General features: G+C 38.5%; 1 protein-coding gene across 5 annotated transcripts in view; it reads right to left on the bottom strand.

Annotated features, from left to right (window-relative positions):
- The window catches only part of TPK1 (thiamin pyrophosphokinase 1), a 301,853-nt gene that overhangs the window by 170,355 nt on the left and 118,289 nt on the right, over positions 1–13,209 (bottom strand). The window lies entirely within an intron of this gene.

The following is a 13,209-nucleotide window of genomic DNA, read 5'->3' as shown; positions in this document are numbered from 1 at the left end:
TATCTGACTCACTGAGAAGACAGAGCTGACAAGACCCCCAAAACCAGTTTTTCCTCTTCATGTCAAAGCAACAGATGGCAGAATTTGCTCAAAAAATTGAGAAAAAACAGCCATTCCATTAACGTAAATTATTTATTAACATTTTATACTGCACATGAAGAATCAAAAGGATGTAGTCTAAGATGCGGTAAACTTAGAGAAGTTACATACTACACAAACAGATTTAGAAACCAGTCTCAAAAGATGGTACTAGAAGCCACAGCAGGCTCAGGGCGTCATGGAGTGCCACCCAAGTTAGATGCTGCTACAAGGCAACACACTTTTCCAAGATAAGGTAAACAGTTCCTTTTCATTCCCAGAAATGTTAGAAACATGCATATTATAATTTTCCATCTAATCAGACAGTTACTAACAATGTCTACAGTGTGGCTTGAAAACTGAACTGTACAATTTCAAAATTCATTTTGAATTACTAGTATTTAAGTTGTAGGTGTCCTTTCTGTGATCTTTCACACCACTAAGAACACTTAAAAGTCAACTACAATCAAACAGTAAGAAGTTACATGTGAAAGATGTTCACTGGGATTTCCTTGATTCCATTTCTTTACTTACTCTCACTGGAGTTCCTTAAGCACCTGCCCGAGTTTATCATCTGTTTATATACTTACAAATCCAGGGAAGAACATCTTTGCAAGGGAGGTTGAGCTTTGCTTCTTCAGGGCAAGAAACTGAAGTAAATAGCCTGCAGCAGAAATCCTCTAGAGCCATTTCTACACAATGAATCACGAGTGCAATGAGAAGAGATTTATCCCCTTACTGAGCAACTTGTTCCAAACAGACAAGAGGAAATCTGAAGGTTTTCCAAAGTCTGTATTATGCTTCTCCTGTTTGGGCCTGCATTTTCTTTTCTGATTTTCACATATACATCATTTTATAGATGGATATTCTGTTTTGTAGCCACAAAAGATACATGTCTACACTTAGCTCTAAGTAGGATGACTAGCCATGAAAAGTGAATTGTCATAAAAATTTATTTAAAGAACATCTACAGAGAAGATAAGTCTTCAGGAGAAAACCAGAACATCTGATTACAACATAATTATTGAAAAGCAAAGTTGATTCTGTACAGTTATTGAACATACTTCTTATCCTAGGCTCTGATTGCCTGTAGAGCAGCCACTGAGCAAACCATTTTTATTTTTGGTGTAGATGTGCTTGAGTATCTTAAAAAATATTAATATAATTCCTTCAGGTTTCAAGCCCTTACACTGATAAGGTATATAGTATTTTGCAGAGAAACAATGCACTGAGGATCCTGAAAACACCCAGACTACACAGAGGAACAAAACATATCATATAATGTTCTTAGGGGGTGTGAGCTCATGTGGCAAAGAATGGAGAAAAGACACAGAACAGCAGAACAGCTGTTTGAAGTCTGTGGTCTCTGCAGGGCTGAAAGTGGGTAAGTCACTGGGAGGCAGAAGTTTTATTAAACCTTCTGTTGCTGACCTTTGCTGCAGTTTCTCCAGAGCTGACCGAGAACCAGGATATTCCAGCAGAGCATTAGCATTTCAAAAGGTACCTGCACCTCTTCCCTGGCATAGCACAGCAGCATTAATTAGAGAGACAGCAGAAGATAAATGCGCATACAAAATGAGAGTTGGGCTCTATTTGATGCTGAGTAACCTCTACCAAAAACCATCCTCCCTTTCATCAGATAAACTCAAGGGAGCATTCTACCATTTCTACACAAATTACCTGTACAGTGGATGACCCTATTTCCTTTTCTGGAACCTGTGATTTAGACAATAACATATTGCAAAGTTTAATAGAAATTCTTTTAAAGTTTGTATTAACTGAAAAGATGAAAGGTAGACTCAGAGCTCTGAAGGAATTTGTGGAAAACTGTTTAGTATACCAGTGTTTCTGTCTCCAGTGGGTTGGAGCATCACAGCTGGGTAAAGCTCTTGCAGCTGGCAGAGCTCCTACTCACTTTAATCCTTGTTTTGCTCTTGTGACTGTGTCACCGCCTCTACAGAGCCAAGGTGCCAGTGCCATATTTTAGTCAGCAAAGTCAGCAGGTTTACAGTTATGAATACACACAAGCAGTTCGCTCTTTCACAAGATTAAAAGTGCTTCAAATTACTGTTTTCATGAGCACAGCTGCAATTAAAATGCCTCTGATGAAGCTCTAATTAAAGAATAAAACCACCTTTTATAGTTACTTGACATACGGATGAAATTAAGAAAGAAAATAAAGCTGCTACTCTCATGTATCAATAAATCTGCCTTCTGATCACAGCCTGATGTAGTTAATTGAAATAGTTTTTCTACCAGGGTTTTATTTGTTAAACTTTTTATAAGGGATAAAGAACGAGAGACTGACAAAATGTGTTCACCTAGGGAAAAATCAGTTCTCTTGACATTTTCTTCTGTTAAACATTTAAACTGCTATACCAAACAGGTAAGTTCATACCTACGCTCTGCACCTTGAAAGATGCAAAAGGATGTCTGGTTGACAGTGACTTGCCAGACCTAAATTTTTATTTCTTTTCCCTCCTCGTTAATGAACAAACCTACCTGTAATGAAATACAGTAACGTAAGGAAACCTGCTGCAGTGTCACCCTGGCCACTATATGGGCTGTCTGCTTTCCCAAAGACTCCCAAGTACAAGGAAATGCTATTCTAGCTGTTAACATTCTCCTTTAGCTTAGCTGCAGTCAAGCTCCTCCTCCTGGCAGTCAGCACAGGTTCTAATGCCTTCTGAAAAAAGAGCCTGTTTTAGAATTTAGCCATTACCACCCTCAACACCACAGGGAGGCTCCCTGCAGCTCCCTGGATGGCTACTCTGAAAAGAAGACAGTGTAATTACACAGCCATGGTATCCAGTGTAAGGGTGGGAAATACTCCTTAAAGCAAAGATGCCTAAATTTTGCACTGGCCAAAGTATCATGTCAAAACCTGAAGTCCTTCTTGCTTCTCAGAGCTTCCTTCACCACTCAAAAGCACCAGCTGTCACAGAGATATTCAGAAGATACAATCTTTTCCCATCTTCAGCTGGAATAACTGATCAGCAGCTAACCAAGCCAAGGTAACTTACAAAAGCTGAGGATCTGGTTTATATACATTATTTCACAATTTAGCCCACAGGTGATAAATATTAAAAGGACAAAGCAAACCACATCCTTTCAGACCTCTCATACCTGTGGAATGGCTGCTGTGGGCACAGGGTACTCATTTGACTTATCAAAATTTCACCTTCTCCTTATTAAACTAATTTTACCAAGGAAATACTGATCCTCAGCTCAACATAAAATGGTTTTCATAATCACAGGAGTCTGTACTCATTTTTATGTTTGCTAAGTCCTAACTCAGGAGAAAGAGCTAACAGTAATTCACAGAATCATAGAATGATTTGCATTGGATAGAACCTTAATGATCACCCAGTTCCAACCCTGCTGCCATGGGAAGAGACAACTTCTATTACATCAGGTTGCTCAAACTCTCACCCAGACTGGTCTTGAGCAATTCCAGGGTTGATAAATACATCAAGGCAGCAAAATTCTGCAAGAGCTCAAGGTCTGCAAGTTCAGATCACATTATATTCCTTCAGATCCTTATAATCCTTAAAATAGATTATATTTCTACCCCTGCAAGGCCTTAACTACAGCTATCACTAACAAGCACCAGAAATCTGCAGGCATGTGCTAAAGTCCTCACTAGGTCCCAGGCCTTCAAACCTGCACAAGTACAGCCTTGCCTGGCACACATAACCAGCACCTCTCCTCTCCAGGGAGAGGGAAGCTCTGTATCAGCTCCATCTGAAACCAGCAAAGCTACATGGAACACAGCTGGTGAGTCAGAACACACAAAGAGTCCAATGCAGAACTCAATCTCAGAAACAAATTCATCATTATATTCAGAATTGGTAGAGAAAAGAGGGTGTAAAATTATTTTGTTATATTTTAATACATTCAAAACACAGCAATTTTCCACATAATCTTTGCTAAGAAAAAAAACACCACCACCAACTAAACAAACCATACACAAAAAAAAAAAAAAAAACGAAGAAAAAAATGGAAAAAAATCAGCCTGCAAGCATGACCAAGAGAAATCTAAAGGGCACTGTGAAGGGTCTCCAAGGCTACATTGAGAACTTGGTTGACTGAAGTGTATATAAATCTGAGCTAGCTTTAAAACAGCTCAGAGACTGGTAGTAGTTATAATGGCAGTGCTTGCTGTGCTTGTTTCCAGAACATTGCCAGCTTCACATGTGAGAGTCTTGACTGTGTCCGAGAAACAGACGTGTCTGTCCATCTCCCCCCACCCATGAGTCAGACTAGGGTGCTACAGTGAATTTTCAGCAGAGAGCCAAGTAGGTCTGTGCTACTGTTGCTATTAAGCTTTTAATACCCAGGCTGTGGCTGGGATCTACCCACCAAGCTCCTACTGCCTGTTACTTAAGCTGGCCGTCCTTATTAATGCTTCATCAAAAGCAAGGAAATCATACTGTGGAGGGAAGGTTTGAAAAGAACCTAAGCCAGTCCTCAGATACATGTTTGTATCTGCATTTAGTTTACTGCCACTTAAGAGAACAAATGAAAGCATTGACATAACTACCTATCTGACAGATATGAGATCCAGGCAGGTCAATGTATAGATTTGTGCTTATTTGAAGGTGTCAATCACAGAAAAAAACCCCCAAAAACCTGTGCACTGGATTGAGGCATTAGAAACACTACAAACGTACACGTGATATTGTAGAATTCTCTGTTCTCAATCTCTCCCTTCCTCAATCCTCCTCCTTTCCCCCATTTTTGTCTGTGTGGGCTAAAAGCACTCCCAGACAGAAAATACCTCATTCTTGATAAGTAACACATATTCCAAAAAAATCCCTGTCTTGGCCTCCGTATAAGTAATTTTCTATCAAGTAGAGTAGCTGAAAAAAATTTAATATCAACTCTTATGCTGTTGGTGCCCTGCTTATTATAAAAAAATGTAATAATACCCCCATATGAACTTCACAATTTATTATGATTTAAAAAATTATATAACCCTTACATGCTATTCCACTAAGTTCTATTATTGTCATAATCACTTTGACTTAATCTTTTATTAAATTTCAACACATTAATTAACTTTTCTTATAGGAGGAGAACTAGATCTTAAGGACACAGATCTGCCTATAAATAATACAAGTGCAATGATGAGTTTTATTAAAAGCTCTTCCCTTTATATACAGTGATAGTACTTGTTCCTTAGGGAAGACATTCAGAGGTCTAATATCCCTTCTGCCATCTGCACCATGTGCACTACAAGAAGAGAGAGGAGAACCCTGAATGGATGCAGCATTGGAAATGCTTTGGATAAGATTGGACACAGATGAGCTGTGAATCAGACACTTTGAATTAGTGTATATTGAGATGCTCTGGGAGTAGCCTGAAGACTTCCACAAGTGACATGGAGTGTAACCATCATTAGAGATGTCATTCAACAGAAGATGTCATTCAACTGAATGACAGTGTGTCTCATTCCTTCAGTCTAAAATTCACTACTAGATAATTCTTTCCACACATTTTAATACCAGCAAGACATTAATTCTCAGGTTGATAAGTTTTTGAAAAATGTGTGAAGTTAGGAGGATTACACCTATCTGCCTGATAATGAGGTAAGAGATAGGTATTTTACTGGAATGGCAGAAAAACTGTCACTGAGGTTACTTTTGTAATTGTTCTTGGAGAGAAATGCAAAGTCCTCCTGAAGATTAACAGAGAACTCTACTTCATTGCAAGCAAAGTCATGGCCTAAATCCTGTTAAATACCTGTTAAGTTCCAATGCAAAACAAGCCTGCACCAGCCAGCCAGCTGGTAATAAATTGGAATTTGGATTTACATGCTGATAAAAAGGCACTAAGATTTTGGACCATTCCCACCTTCAAATTCAGCTCCATGTACTCTAGGAAGTGCAGCCACACCAACTCTAAGTAGCAATGAACCTCAGGGGCAGTTCACACAGCAGCAGTTTCTGGGGATCCCATCAGAAGTGTTTCAGGCTATGTGGCTTCCTAACTCTAAAAAAACACCACCTCCCTTACCTAGATAGGTATGACCATGATAGGGAGGGAGGTGGAGAATATCTTCATTCCAAGCCATCAGGTCATAGCCAGGTCCAAGGCCCAAGAAGGGCAGGCTGCAGCATTCACAATGCAGCTTTTCCAGAGGCCAGGCTATGGAATCAAAGGGCCATTTCTTTTCACTTGTACTCCTGGCTGATGTTGGTGCATGGAAGAGCTCCAAGGAGGAGGAATACGTAGGAGAAGGTTGCCCCATTTTGTCTTTTACAGAGTGGGAAAAACAGTTTGCAAATGCAGCTTTCAGATGAGAAAATAAAATAATTTAAATTACTTTTTAAACACAGAAGTAAGGAATTAATTAATTAACTCATGCTTTTGGTCTCTAGATTCCTATAATATGTTTAGAGATTAAAATAATTACCTCTTCAGAGATAACAGAGTGTGTCACTGTTCGGGACATGAAAGAACCACACACTCATCGGTCAGGTTGAAGTGAGGAAAGAAGAAGGGAAGTTTATTATGATTTGGAGTTTAAATAGGATTTGGAATTTGGTCAAGAATTGGTAGATGAGAGGAACATCTCTTTGACCCCAGTGGTCAATTCAGAAGTCCATCACAGAGAGGTATGAGAAAACAATCTACTTGTTTATTTTACATGTGTGAGAAACTCTAGTTCAAGAATATAAACAATCAGAAGGCTAAAGAATCAGAGTGACAAGAGTGGAACAAGTCAGTGTGTGAATGTTGGAATTGGCTAATTTTCAAAGAAAGTTGGGGAAAACAATAAAGAAAAAATCTACACTTGGATTGACAACTTGTGTATGGTCCTGTGCCATGATCTGGCCTAATGCACTTGAACAGGCTGAAATATTAAATCTCAGAAGCACAAGAACTAAAAGAGAAATTTTGATGAGCTCTTAAACAGGGTTATGAACATGACTGTATTTCTGCTGGCGCTACTAAAGGAAGTCAAAACCTGCCACGGCTTTTCCAGTGTGAATGTGGCAAAGGAAGCACTTTCCCCTCTGATTAAAAATATGATCCTGCAGAATGGGGAAGGCATCACACTCCTGATGAAAGCCCTCTTCAGCATACTGGGAATGCTATCAGAGTTCTTGAAACCCCTACTGAGGTGTATTACGATCACATGTATGCATTACAGCACTGACCACTTAATCCCCATTCTGTCATAGGCAAGTTGGAGAATAAAAATTACACTGACACCCAAGGGTATTTTATAATAGAATATGAAATAAAACAATAAATTTACAGATGATTTTGGCTTTGCCTCATGGTACTGCATTATGCACCAAATATTCCTGGCCTCTCATTCATTACTATTTAATTACAACAGAATACCTTTCTTTCAGACTTAATTAACCTCTGAAAGGAGTTTGTGACCTTGGGACCCTCCTGCACATTTGCAACGTGCTGTTGGAATATTGCTCTGCCTGGAAACACTTCCTTTAATGCTGAGATTTAATGAAGTGCACAGGTTTTACAGGGAACACACAAAATACGAGAACCCTGCATGTGGTCATTTAATGAACAAGAGCTAGAGCATATCAATTAGCATCATAAATCAATACTAAATTAACATTAAAAGATGCCACAAGAGTATCCCCAGAGGAGAGGGTCATTACAGTAAACATGATCATTAATGCTCTTCCCGATTACTTTCACTGTGGGGCAGAGAAGAGGGAGTAATGAAATGAGGAGGGATTTGTCCATTTAATTCCTATTTGTTTAAGCCAGCAGAAGCTTAAGTATCCCACTAAGCCGAATGACAGTGTAGTACAGTTCCAGCTCCTGTCTTTGTCAGAAAGTGCTGTTCAGGCTGAAACACTGTGACTGAACGGAAATGGGAGAGCAGTAACCTTTTCACAAGATGAGAGGCAGAACCACAGCTCGTGCAACTGCTTTCATTGCTTTGCTGCAAAGCTTCGAACGATGGATTAATGTTGGCCCCTTGGTGCCAATCAGAGCAGACTGGTGCTTGCAGAGTAGGTGCTGGTCCAGTAACTCACTTGCTAGAAATGTTAACTCTTCAAAATGGATTCTTCACGATCCTGAGAATTCCTTCTGAGAGCTAAAAATCACATCAATCCATGCGTGCTCCTCATACAATTCCCTCCTGTACAAAACCACCCCAAAATCACCTTATGCACAGTCTTCTTTTTTTCCTACAATTGAATGCATCAGAAAGAAGAGATATTGACATCCACATCTGTCACTTCACTAATTACAACCATTTGTTGTCAAACCTCACAGATGATGTTTTAGCAAAAAAGAAAAAAAAAAAAAGCACTGGATTCTTTACTGACTCTTTTCAGGTGTCTTTTTGGGGCAGGCTGTCTTTCTCTCGCTACTCAAAATACCTTCATGTGCACGATTCCAATCTGATCTGTCACCAGTATTTAACACCCATGCTGCAGCTTATAAAATTAGAAAACATCAATCCTCCCACAGATACTGCTGGAACTTGCAGAGGAAAATAACAAAGCCTTCCTTTCTTTCTTCCTTGTTACAGAATAACAGTGGCTCCACTGGAGTTATTAGCTAGGTTTATTCCAGAGACTTTTCTCCTTTTCAGCTTCAGTATCAAAAATATTTTCACTCCCTTCCCATCATTTTCTTTGCGCCCTGTTTTTCTCCCTCCTTTTAAATCTTTGCCTTTTTTACATTTTGTCTGTCCCTAACCTGTTTAGATTGTCCAAATACCAAGGCAAAAATCCTGCTGACAAAGAAACAGAGATGTTCAGAGTTCTGTTGCACTGGTGCATAAAGACTATTATTCCAAGCCCTTGTAGAGTGGCTTCAGTTCTGTGCAATGGGAATGACAACCACAGGCACTGCTCTGGCCCACGGCAGGATGCCCACCACTGAACAAAGTCATGGTATTGTAACACACACCAACTGCAGAATCAATCAATCAATCAATCAATCACTCCACTACCCACTCACAAACTTAAAAAAAAACCTCGAAAGAACAAAAGCCGACCTAAAAATACTACTGGTCTCATACAAAATATTTTGAGCTACACCCACACACCAGTCTCTTTTTTATGCTGAAGAAAAAGGGGAAGTCCAAAGGCACAGCCTTTTATCCACTACCATTGCTACTCCCACTGCCATTGTTTCATACATCAAGCACTCTAAAAATAAACCTTTTCTAACCTGCTGACCCTTATCAATCTTCTTCACTGGCATCCTATTAGGTCTCTCCACACCAATGAATTAATCCAGTCTCAAGCTACAAATCCCTACTTTTCCTTTCACTTTCAATATAGTCACTCCAGTTTATGTAAAACACTTCTAATGAATAAATGAAGGAGAAGAGCTATATGGGTTTTTATTACTTCTATTCCTTTTTTTTTTATTTGTCAGATACCTTTTACACAGAGATCAAAACACTGGAGAAAATGAAGACCAAACTGCATGCACATGTGTACTCTGTGGTACAAAACATCTTATCTACACATCCCCAGCAGTCACATGATGTGAGTACCTTCAAGCCCCCACTCAGCTTAATTTCAAAAGAAAGAAACTTTTTTCCAACTGGAGTTTCTTAACTACCAGGGAAAGCCAGGCAGTTTAAGAGTTAAGCGCTCTGTGTAAGTGGGATATCCCTCAGGAGTTAGACCAAGAATTATCCCTTAGACCAAGAGTAATTTTTTGCTACAGGATTAATTTCACTCCTGATGTTACTGCTACTATTCTAAATAATCTAAATATTTTGATCACTGTATGGATACCTCACAGTTGCTTCACATACAGTAAGCAGTAATAATTTTCAACTATTGCCAATGCTGGAATCAGAGAAATAGGTGATCAAAACTTTTACACAGTAAAAAGGTTTCTTTTGTTTGGTTTGGGATTTTTTTTTTAAGCATAAGAGATAAAAATGGATTATGTTCCAGTCTCTGGAAGATGTGGTTACTGACAAAGCAACAGTAGGAGTCTCGCTCCTGTTCCATCCATTTCCCAGGCTGTTGGAACAATACCAGGTCACTGAAAACATTAGATCCAGCTGTGGTGATTTCCCTGCTTGCAATCACCATGGAGAAGTGATGCATCATGTAAAACATTAGTCACAATGCATGAATTCAGGGCAATGCATGGAGAGGGTGTAATTGCTTAGGCATCTAGTGCTTAATATCTAACCAATTAAGTCAATAGAACATCCTGAATTTGTACAAAAGGTGATCTGGCTCCCTATTCAACAAGCACAGGCCCCACATATTTCTGTATTGTGACAATAAAGAAAAATACCTACATAACACTAAAAAGAGAACAAAACTGACAAGCTTGTATGGAATTGCAGCTCCTCTCGTTCACCAGGTTCGTTTCAAAATCCTGAGAACAGCCACAACATAATTTCTACAGGATCTTCACGCTCTGCGCCCACTGAGATAATCACTGGTAAATCTTGGTTTGTTTCTTCTCTATCTAGAACAAAATATAACTTTTGACCATGTTCAGCTGTATTATTTCTCAAGTATTATTTGTCTGAACCTTTTTATTTTGTAGTCAGTTTAATATTCCTTGGTACTCAGAGGAACAAACAAGGACATTGCTCCACAGCCAATAAAAGCTGAATGCTTCCATAGCCCACTTCTGTCATTTCTTTGTACAGTACACACATATGCCCCTATGTGAGCCAAAAAGAACTAGTGCAGGACAGATGTAGTTTCATTCTGAATGCTTCCATGTTCAGACTGTCTCACAACATACAATATATTTTGGTGATACGCTAGAGTTGTCACTCAGCCCTTAATCTACTGCTCTCTTCTATCATCTCTCTAAAGTTCACCCTTCTAATCATATCCTTGCAGTGCTAATCTGTTCCTGAGTTGCTGATATGTACACAAGTGCTTACAAAGAGATAAGAAAAATGGAAAATATTTGCAAGTAAAGGCATTGCCCACAGCACACAGAAGATGCTCACGCTGGTATCAGAAACCATCTTAGTGCCTTAGTGCATATTTCAGTTGAAACACTCCGTATTTCATAGCTGAGTTAATGAGTCAGAGCTGAAGGATGTGATGATAGTGGTCCAGGCTTCTGCAGAAAAACCAAAACCAGTTTGCAAATAGCCTCTAGATTTGCTTGTGGGGAATATCCCACACAGGTAGATAAGCATCAAAACACAACTCCAGTGAACCTTGATGCGTTTCCATTTATTTTAAGACACTGTAACCTTGGATCTAATCTACCTGCTGTACAATCAGACATTATTCTGCTCATTTATTTGGGATCAGTAGGCAAGATATTTCTGTAGAGCTTATACAATTTCCAACAGCCTTTTGACTATCTTTTAACATTAATGCCCGATGTATTTTCATTTTATCTATTATCAAAACCAGATCTTTCTTCCCTTGCTCAAAAATCACAGTTCTCTAAATTTCTCTGTAATTGACATTCACTACATTTTCAAGTATACCAAGTAAAACTTTTTTTTTTTTTTTTAATGTCCATATGCAAGAGACAGCAATTTAGGTCCTTTTTATTTGATACAACTAACTTAAAGAATCACAAGATTTTTTTCCTCCACCATTTTGCAAAAATGGAGTCCAGGCTGTAACCTAAATAAGGCCAGTAGTATGGTGGTTGGAGAGGACTGTGCACACCCATGAGTGTGATTTTTGTAGGAACTATGAGTTGAAGGAAATTTGAGTTTCTCTGAACGTAACTGTATCCAAGAGCAGCTTTGGAGGTACTATCGTACACATTATACTTGAGCAAGTTATTTCTGTTAGTCAATCAAAACTGATTCTGTGACAGCTCAAAGCTCCAATTCTTTAACAAGGACTAACCCTCTTGTCTCAATTGATGGAATCTGCCAGGCTGACTGGCAACCTCATCTAGTCCAACTTTCAATCAACCAGCAATTAATTGATGCTCAAGACTTCATGTGGATGGCATTAAAAGCCATGGACTTCACGGCTTTTAACTAGTTCTGCAGTTTTTGTTCTATAGTTTATCCTTGTCAGAAGAGGCACAGGGTATTCATCTCTTGACCCTAAAAAGTAAATTTATCAAATATTCTCAGTTATCAACTGCAATAAGCAGCCTTGATCGTTGTTTTAGAACACAGTTCCTTGTTCTTGACAGCATTTTCTGTGAAAATAACTATGGCACAAAACTTTTTTAAATTAAAAGAGTTCATTTTTAAAATGAAACCAGCCTTGGAATACAATAAGATTTAAAAACAAATTTTACAAGACTAACTAGAAAAAAAATAGTTTAAAGATGAATGGATTTATATTCTCAAATTTTACTTCCCATCATATTCTACACAAATTCTAATACACAAAGACCCCATTTGCAAGCTTTTGGCTTCACTAATACTAAATTTAAACAGATTTGAAGAATAAAATAATCTATTCTGAAAATAAAAGTGTCCATTTGAATGCAAATTGTTAAAATTCAGAACTTCAGGCTTTCACATATTTATAAGTAAGAGAGCAGATTCTACTAAAGAAAGAGAATAGGAAAGAAAACCAAGCAATAAACACCCAGAATATGTTTATGCTCCAACAATCACTAATAAGTTTACTGAAAGAACATTTTAGGAACAGCAAAAACTAATCTGAATAATTTATCTATGGGCATTTTTTGTGTTCAGTCCCATTAGGCAGTATACTGTGATTTGAAGTCAGCTGCAAGAGACTATACCTGCTCTTCCCCAGAATTTTCCAGGCTATGAAAAAAAGAAAACCAAAAAACAAAAAAAAAGAGAATGGATTTTATAGCACTAGTAATTTCTCCCTAAATGTCTGAAGTGCAATGGTGCAGATTAGTCAACTTCAAGGTCATTTATTAACATGGATTCATTTTAAGGCATTGATAGCACATGGATTTCTGTGGTCCCTAATTGAATACTGCTCTTGGCATCCTTCTCAGGTCTTAAAAGAGCTTCTTTCAAATCTAAGATCATTCTTGCCATGTTCAATATAAAATCTGCATTTTAAATTCTAAATGACAAGTACTATTGCAGCAAAGACCCAGCTTGGTTTGAAGCTTGGAAGAACTTTCTAGTTTTGCTTTGTTTCAAGACTACAAAAACTCCCAGTCCCCAGGCTGCCCCAAACATCTGTAGAAAGCATTGCTCCATAAAAACAAGCATTGCTG

This window comes from Zosterops lateralis, assembly GCF_965231275.1.
Source record: "Zosterops lateralis genome assembly, chromosome: 1".
In the NCBI taxonomy this organism is placed as follows: domain Eukaryota; kingdom Metazoa; phylum Chordata; class Aves; order Passeriformes; family Zosteropidae; genus Zosterops; species Zosterops lateralis.
Note: the sequence above shows the minus strand (reverse complement) of the source record. Positions and strands in the feature narration are given on the sequence as shown.